We start from the raw sequence: 9,371 nt of genomic DNA on the forward strand, positions 1-9,371 counted from the left end.
GTGCTCCAAATGAGCTCCTAGGCTAGGGTAAACAACCCATTTGTAATCAATTTTTTTGACCTAATCTAAATGAGCCAAATGTTTTTTTATTAACACCTATTCACTTTCCATAGTGTAGATCCGAAGTCTCACTATTTTTTGAATTAATATTCATATTTTTACATTTTCTTTCAAAAAATATGCTTTAATCTAAAAACTATTAAAAACACGTTTAAAATATGAAAATGGAAAACTAAGTTCAGATCCTTCTTATTCACTTTGAAATAAAGCTTTGGTGATTTTTTTTGATTTTTTTAAATTTTTCAAAAACAGAAGGTAACCCTACCTCCCCTCCTTGAACTCTATGAAATCATGTACGTGATAGCTCATATGTGTGAATGTTTTCTCATGAAAATGACCATAGACCAAGTTTATGGTTTTTCGTTGGTAACATGTCACATAAGACAACATTGTGCACATGTTTTATATTTTTCGATTTTTAAAAAATTAATTGTGCTCATTTGACCTCGATCGTGCCAGCTAGGGTTTTTTCACGAAAATGACCATAGACCAAAAGTGTGTCTTATAAAACGTGAACGGCGAAGGTTTCATTTTTTTTTATTTTTTTAAAATTAGTTATGCTCAGTCAAAGCCTTCGAAACCCCGCTGACCAGCTCAAAATCCCTCTAAACACCGCGGGATTTCGCTTAACCCTAGCTCCGAACATCAGTCGTCCGATCATACCCTGGTGCCAAGCAACAACCCTGAGATCTGGTCTTCTAGAAGGAATTAGGTGGGCAAGCATCGTACAGGCTCCGCGCCGTTGGATCACAAGGACGGCTCCGCATTGTTGGATCGTGGGGTGATCCGCGAGAGGCAATCCTATTTCTTGTGCTCGGCTGCTCGCCCACCACTGACTCCGCGAAAGAAAACATTGTTATTGGGCCCAAAAGGAAACCAAGCTCTGGTTGGGCCGTCGAATTGCGTCGTTTTTTTGCATCGTTTTCTCTATTCTTTGTGAACATGTTGGCTTTGTTTTTTTGCATCGTTTGAAATCAATTGACATGGCATAGCATAGTTCTTTTTGTTCTATACAAATGCAAAATGACCAAATTTTTAAGGGCCAAATTTATTTTTATCATGAAAAATGGCCACAAACTATTCAACAATTGTCTCTTTTTGTTCAAATAATATATATGACCATGGATTCCCACACATGCAGTTAGCTTCTTTTTCTTCTGCTTTTCAAACCACCATTTCTCACGAGTGTACACTCCCGATGCTGCAGTGGGTTTGAAAATGGGTTACTTCACATTTGACCCCGTTATTGCCACGGCCAAATAACACGCAGCACTATGTTTATTTAAGCCACCCTCTGCCTCTGCCATCCCTCATCAATCTCCCATCCTCTCTGCCATCTGCCCTTTTTGCTCTTCGACCACTTCTCCTTGTTCTAGCACATCCTCAGCCATGCAATACACCGGACCAACCTACCACTTCCCACCCACTATGTCGAAGAGGCTCTACCCTCCTGGCGTGTACGTTGAGCGCACACTACGTGTGTGGGTGATATCAAGGTGGAGGACCGCAAGTAACTTCACCGAGTTCTTCCTCGCGTCCGACTACCACCACCTCCCACGGGGATCCGCAAGGATGTTCCGTGTCAAGGAGGTCATCCAAAATGGGGTGGTGGTTGCTCTCCTTACCCACTTCAGCAACACATTCGACGCTTTCTACCTCCTCGGACGGGTGTTTTGGTGTGGCTGTGAGTTCATCATTTTCACCACCCAGAATATGTTCACGGAGTACAACAACATCTTCCCCAACGCGTCGCACATGCACACTCTTCCATACCCCATCGACAACTCCCCGGAGGAGCAGTGAAGGGCGCCTGGAGGAGGAGCAAGGTGGAGAAGGCGGCGGCTAGGGTTCTAAACCCTCTATCTTTGAGTCTATGTTATGTTAAGTTGTAGGGATTGAACTATGTTGGAGATGCTATGGGCTTGTTGGCCCTGTTATTAAGTTCTAGGGATAAGTTCTATTATTAAGTTTTCTATCTATTCTATTATTATCCCTAAGTTCTTCCTAGTTTGAACTATGTGATCGTGCTATGGGCTTGTTGGCCATATCTACATATTGGGACTACGTATTTGTTGATTGTTTTCTTAGAGAGCTCGATCGCTTTGCTAGTAACCACGTAGTGCATGCAGCCACAACGAACCCTTGTCTTTTTTACACAAGCCACAAATATGTAGCCACCTAGCTATCTAGAAGAAGGAACCAACGGCAGCGACCATCGCTGGATCCGTGGCGGCTAGCGTGCAAGAAAGCTTCCCGGTCAATGCATCATGGCGGAACGCATCGGTGCATGCAGGCTCGGTCAGCGCATCGTGGCGGCACACATCGACACATGCAGGCAGGCTTTGCTGTGTGCATGCATAGCAGGTTTCTATCATGGCGGCGTGCGCATGCGTTTAATGCAAGGGACGACCCAATGAAACCATGGACCAATGGTCCAACAACGACACCACCCAACGCAGCCCCACTTGTCAGGTCCAACAGATGACACAGTCCAGCACGGCCCCACTCGCCAGAGTTAATGGTCGAGCCATTGACCCGGCGGCAACATCCGTTGTGACCAGTTCTGAGGGTTTTGGGCAAGGGAGTAGGGAAAACTGAGCAAAAGTTAAGAGCTCGGGGATGAATGAGTAGAGCTAAGGAACTAGGGACACAGATATAAAAATTCCTATATATAATTATCCTCACTATATTATTTAGATTGAAGATCGTCAGATGCAAAAAAGGACAAATCTATGACATTGGGTTCATTAGCCCAAATACCGTAAATGAATGGACGGTAGAAAACAGAGCCAAAGATACTGAGAAAAACTTGCTAAAAGCGTTCCTTCGACATCAAAACAAAAGGGAAATACTCTTTCCTTACAACTTCAAGTGAGTGTTACTGTCTTTTGCATATTCGGTTTCGCTTACTCGAGGTTAAGTACTCCAATTGATGAGTTATGCATGCATAGGTTCCACTTTATTCTGCTATCCATTAAGCTTGACGGGGTAGTAGTAACTGTCTTAGACCCGAGATGTAAAGATCCCAAGGATTATGCGGACATGACTGCAATGCTCTAGAAGTAAGTTTGATCATTAGCGCACCATATCAGCAACTTTTGTTCATTTCCTGATATCAAGTAATCATTTTCTTTGCCTGACAGGGTTTGGAAACAGTTCACCAGAATGGTTCCGGGTCTGAAGAACGAGCTGCAATTTACACAACCCAAAGTAAGTAGTACTAGCTAGTTCCATGCATCTCTCTATGATTCTAATTTCATCAATACCATTATCATGCTTGATTATTAGTTTAATTGAATTATATTCTCATAAAGTGCTTGTGGCAGGAAGGATGGAATAATTTGTGTGGATACTACGTTTGCGAGTTCATTCGCCACTTGTCTTCTGAGCGGGGCTACTGTGACAAACAATATGAAGTATGTAAACAATATTCACAATTGTATTATATTACCATCAATTGTGTTGAGTTTCATTCATATATATGTATTTACCCCCTTCTTTAAATTAGATATAGCAGATGTGGGATGAACTTCTACCACATGATCGCATACGAGCAATTCAAGAGGAATTAGCGGGATTCTTTCTTGACCAAGTCATAAATGAAAAGGGAGAATACCATACACAAATGCAATGGGAGTTTGGCGCTTGATGATGTTAGGGATGTTATATTGTATATATGTAGTAGCGTCGGTAGATATACGATAACTTGTTGTTCGACCAAGCACAGAGAAAGAGAGGTCACTACTCTCAATATATGTTCATGATGATCTTGTGTAATTAATGCTTTCCTTCATTTCCTTACTAGCTAGCGTCGAGTTCTCTCTATATGTATAGTATCTAGCATCGACCAAGCATGGTGAAAGAGTGGTCACTTCTCTCTATTAGCTAGCCAACACAATATGAAACCCGTAAACCCTCCAAAACCCCTAACCCCCATACCCCCTCAAAAAAACAAAAAAACCCAGCACCGGCGAGCTGCTAACGCGTGGCTGCCTTTTAGTCCCAGTTGGTGTTACCAACTGGCACTAATGGTCCTCCTGCCTGGGCACCCCGCAGTGGCCATGTAGAGCTCCTTTAGTCCCAGTTCGTAAGCCAACTAGAACTAAAACGTTGTAGGCATTAGTCCCGACCGTTTTGTCCCGATTGCAGAACCAGGACTAAAGGCCCTCTGGAACCGGGACAAGTGCCCTGATTTGTACTAGTGCTAGTTGGTTGGACCATTTGGAATGAGAGAAACACTTGTGTGTTCCATCACAAGTCAACATCAGCACCAACCATCTTCGACGTCATCAAAAGGGAAGCTAGGCTACGGGTTATTGTGGGTGCAACAAAATCGGGTAACATAATGCCGGAAGAGTAATAGCTTTTGTAGTAGTGGTGATGTGTAACAAACTCTATTCTCTGTCTTAATTAATGGATGAGGAAAAGCTTATGCCTCCGTTCGGACAAAAATACATCAACTCGTCGTGTAGTTCTTGCAAGTTCTGTACATATATTTGTCTAATCATTTACACGTAGCAGTTGCATTACTTACAACCTCTATGGTGTTTTCCCTTAAGGCATATGCAGGAGTAGCATGTACTATCCCGAACCTGACGCTAGTTATGATTGTCGGGTTAATTACATCTTGTAACCTATAGGGCTGGACCATAGGCCGGGCAAAAGGGGCAACCACCTCGAGTCCCAAGACGGGAGGGACCCAACAACAAATTATACTACACTAGTAGATAAAGGGACAATTGTCCCGGTTCGTAAGGGTCTTTTGTCCCGGTTTAGGAACCGGGACTAAAAGGTCATTACTAATGCCCTTGACCTTTAGTTCCGGTTCTTACACAAACGGGGACAGATGGGCCTCCACGTGGCTGGTGCGGTGAGCCCAGGCAGGAGGCCCTTTGGTCCCGGTTGGTCGCACCAACCGGGACCAATAGCCATCCACGCGTCAGCATTTCAGGTGCTGGGGTTTTTGTTTTTTTTTGAAGGGGGGGGGGTTAGGGGGTTTTGGGGGGTTAATTTAGGTGTTTCATATATTGCGTTAGCTAGCTAATTAATAGAGAGAAGTGTCCTCTCTTATCTCCGTGCTTGGTCGACGCTACGCACTATACGTATAGACATGACTAGACATGCTAGCTAGTAAGCAAACGAAGGAAACAGAAGATCGTCATGAACATATGCATACAGAGAGAAGTGATATCGACCCCCTCTCCTTCTCTGAGAGATTGGTCGAACAACAAGTTCTCGTATATCTATCCGACGCTACTGGCTACATATATACAATATAATTATCTCTTACAATATAATCTCCTAATTAAAAACCAACTGATTAGGGTCCACATGGTATTCTCCGTCTTTAGCGATCACGTGGTCAACAAAGAATGCTGCCAATTCCTCTTGAATTCCTCGCATACGATCTGGTGGTAGGAGTTCATCCCGCATCCGAATATCTAATTTGAAGAAGGGGGTCAATACATATATATGAATAAATGAAATTGAACACAAATGATGGTAATAAAATAAAATTGTGAATATTATTATTTACGCACTTCATATTGTTTGTCAGAGTAGCCCCGCTCATAGGTCGTGTGGAGGATGGACTCGCAAATGTAGTATCCACAGTAATTATTCCCTTGTTCCTGCTACAACCTCTTTACAAGAAATAGAGGTCAATCAAACTGATAATTAGCAAGCATGCTAAATGGTATTGATGAAACTAGCGCTTGAATCACTAGGAGATGCGTGGAACATGCTACTATAGTACTTACTTTCGGGTGTCTAAATTGCAGCTTCTTCGGCAGTCCCGGAGTTTTCGAGGTGAATTTTTTCCAAACCCTGCCAGACAAAGAAAACAATTACTTGATATCAAGAAATGAACAAATTGAAGTTGAAGATATGGTGCGATAATGATCGATTTAACTTACTTCTCTACAATTTCAGTCATGTCCGCATACTCCTTGGGATCTTTTCGTCTCGAATCTAAGACGGTTACTAGTCCCTGATCAAGCTTAATCTCTAGGAGAATATAGTGGAGCCTGCGCACGCATGCATAAATCATCAATTACATTACTATAACCTCAACTAATAAGGGAAACCGAATATGCGCAAGACAGTAACACTCACTTGAATTCGTAAGGGAAGAGTATTATAGCTTTGTTTTGATTTAATACAAACAATTGTAGCAGCTTGGCCTCGGTATCTTTGGCCTGAAATTCAACCATATATGCATCTATGAGATTTGTGTTAATGAACCCAATATCACCGATTTGTCTTTTCTTCAATTCGGCGATCTTCAATCTACATAATATAGTAAGGATAATTAAAAATACATGCAATGAAAGAGCTGACCTATATATAGAGACTTAATGACAGAAGTAGTACTACTTACAGGCAGTAGCAAGTTATCATTAATTTATCGAGGGCCTTTAGATTGAAAAACTCGAAGAACTACTCAAATGGAACATTCAACAGTTCAATTCCAACGAGGTCCTGCTCCTCTCTAACTCTCAGCGTCAAAATATTCCTCCCCTCAGACTCTCTGCAGGTTTTCATGTACCAATCATGGAATCTTCGGATCATCATTGTTAGAGATCTTTCATCTTTGACGAGAGGCTTCCCGTACATGTATTTGTGCTTGTCCACCTCCAAGAAATCATAATGTACATCGTCGGGCAGGTAATCTTCAAGATTGTTATAACCGGGCACCATCCCGCCTGGATGATTAGCGACGATGTTGCTAGACACCTGGAGCGGGGGAACGATTGGTTCGCTTGTTCGACGAGCTGGGCAACTTTTTTCTCAGCTCGTCGTTCAGCTAACCTTTGACCACTGGTAGTACGTCCCGACCGCTCCGCTTTGATAAATGAATTTTTAAGAATGCGCTCATAGTTGCCTTTCGCCAGAGACTTTGGTGGTTTCTTCAGGGCAGCCAGAGTACGCTTCGCTTTTACCAGATCTATATTCTCCTCCGGAAGTGGATGTTTCTTTGCTTTCACCCCTTCAAAGAAGTTGTTCACTTCGGCTTGCACGATCTTCGTGTTTTCCTCCTGGCGCCTCTTGTATGGTAACTTCTCTGGAGTCTTCAGAGAAGGACCATATCTGTATTGCCTGCCTTTGGCTGTACTGCTAGACGCCGGAGTAGATGGAGCGGCTGTCTTTCCTTTCTTACGAGGCGAAGGAGAAGGACGACGCGCCGGAGCAGCTGGAGCGGCGGCAGGTCTCTTCCACCCTTTTTGACGAGGTGGAGAAGGAGGAGGCTGGCTGCTCGGGCGCGCCGGTGCAGGCGGAGAAGGAGGCAGAGTGCCGCCACGCGCCGGAGAAGGAGGCTGAGTGCCCCGATCACTCACCGGAGAAGGAGGCAAAGGAGGAGGCGGAGTGCCCTGACTCGCCGGAGGAGGAGGAGGCATCCAGTTCGGAAGGTTGATGAGCTCCTTCCGTCATAGGCATGGAGTCTTCAGAGAAGAATCCAACCGAATCTCCCCTTCACCCGTAGGGTGGTCAAGCTCAAGGTCCTCAAATCCGTCCGATATTTGATCCACCATCACCCTAGCATATCCTTCTGGAATCGACCGGCCGTGGTAGGTTGTGCCAGGTTCAGTAGGTAAAACAGAGCCAACAGCCGCCTTGACTTTCAATGTCATCCATCGCGCCATAAGGTGGCAATGTTGAGACTCCGTGATAGCATCCACGGGGTAGCTAGCAGGAGCTGTGAAGACAGGCTCTAGCTGCTGAGTCTGCTCGGTGGAAGCCACACTGCTTCTCCACTGAGATGGCGGTGTAGCTTCAAGGGAAGCTTCGGCAGGTCATTTGCTGCGATCTGCTTCTCGTTCCTCTAGCCCTTGTACCCTTTCATGCAGCGCCTGTAGTTGGCTATGCTCCACTTTCTTCCTCCTCTTCTGGCTTTTGTAACCCCATGCGTTCGGAAACCCAACCTTCCATGGAACAGAGCCTGGCGTGCCTTGTGTCCGTCCAGGGTGCTCAGGATTCCCGAGGGCCATTGTGAGCTCGTCCTTCTCTCTGTCTGGAACGAACATCCCTTGATGTGCTTTCTCGATATACTCCTGAAGCCTCCCGATGGGTATTCGCAGTTGCTCTTCCGTCCAAACGCACTTCCCTGATACAGGGTCCAAGGTTCCGCCAACCCCGAAGAACCAAGTCCGGCAATGGTCTGGCCAGTTCAATGTCTCTGGTTCGACCCCTTTAGCAATCAGGTCATTCTCATCCTTGTCCCACAAAGGTCAGGCTTTGAGGTAGCCACCTGACCCCGTGCGATCGTGATCCTTCTTCTTCGCAGCATTTTTCTTGTTTATCGCTGACATCTTCTTACTCTTTTCTAATGTCTTGTTGGCCACAAATGCGGTCCAGTGATCTCTGATTTTCTCATACTTTCCGGTGAATTCTGGTGTCTTTTCTTCGTCGACAAACTCTGTTGTCAGCTCATTCTTCCACCTCCTGAATAGTTCTGCCATCTTCTTAAGAGCATGAGACTTGATCAATTGCTCTTTAACTGGCTTCTCCGAATCCTCCTATGGCGGTAGGGTGAAATTTGCCTTAAGCGTTGTCCAAAGATCATCTTTCTGCATATCGGAGACATAAGACACCTGAGTGTCTTCATTCTTAGGCTTTAACCATTGGTGGATACTGATCGGGATCTTGTCCCTAACAAGAACCCCGCACTGAGCATGAAATGCATCCCTTATCCGGATGAGTTCAATCGGCTTGCCATCACGCGCGATTGCTGTGATCTCAAACCTTTCATCCGAGCACAACTTTTTCTTCGGGCCTCGTTTCTTTGCCGAAGTTGTGCTCTATCCGGAGGGATAGAGAAAAGAAGAAAGACGAGAGTTAATTAATATTGGTACATACGAAAACAATGAATGCATCAATTAGCTAGTCAGCACAGGCTTAACTAATATATATACCTGGCCAGACTCGGTTCGGTCACCGGAGCCGTCATCACGGTCTCCTTCTTGTAGTGGCATTGGGTCACCAGGGCCATCATAATCATAGCCTTCTTCTTGTATCGGCATTAATGGGTCACCGGAGCCATCATAATCATAGCCTTCTTCTTCACTACCCTGTCCTTCCAGACCATCAGTGTCGTTGAGAAACGATGCAACGGCATCACTTCCTTTTGCGATTATGTCCCCCAACATCGCTTCTGTTGCTTCGTCTCGGGGGTGCTCCATAGTTTCTGCAAATATTTACAACATGGCAACTTGGTAAATTTGGGTGGCCTCGAGAGAGTTTGTCTGGTAGGGGCGCGGCGGGAGGGGGTAGGAGACCAACATCTCTTTTTTTAGGGTTTGGGTGTCCTCGAG

General features: G+C 44.9%; 1 pseudogene; it reads right to left on the reverse strand.

Moving 5' to 3' along the window:
- Positions 1-6,281: 6,281 nt before the first annotated feature.
- Positions 6,282-9,239, reverse strand: LOC119282782 (annotated as a pseudogene).
- Between the last annotated feature and the right edge of the window lie 132 nt (positions 9,240-9,371).

Source organism: Triticum dicoccoides, chromosome 3B (assembly GCF_002162155.2).
Source record: "Triticum dicoccoides isolate Atlit2015 ecotype Zavitan chromosome 3B, WEW_v2.0, whole genome shotgun sequence".
Taxonomy (NCBI): Eukaryota; Viridiplantae; Streptophyta; class Magnoliopsida; order Poales; family Poaceae; genus Triticum; species Triticum dicoccoides.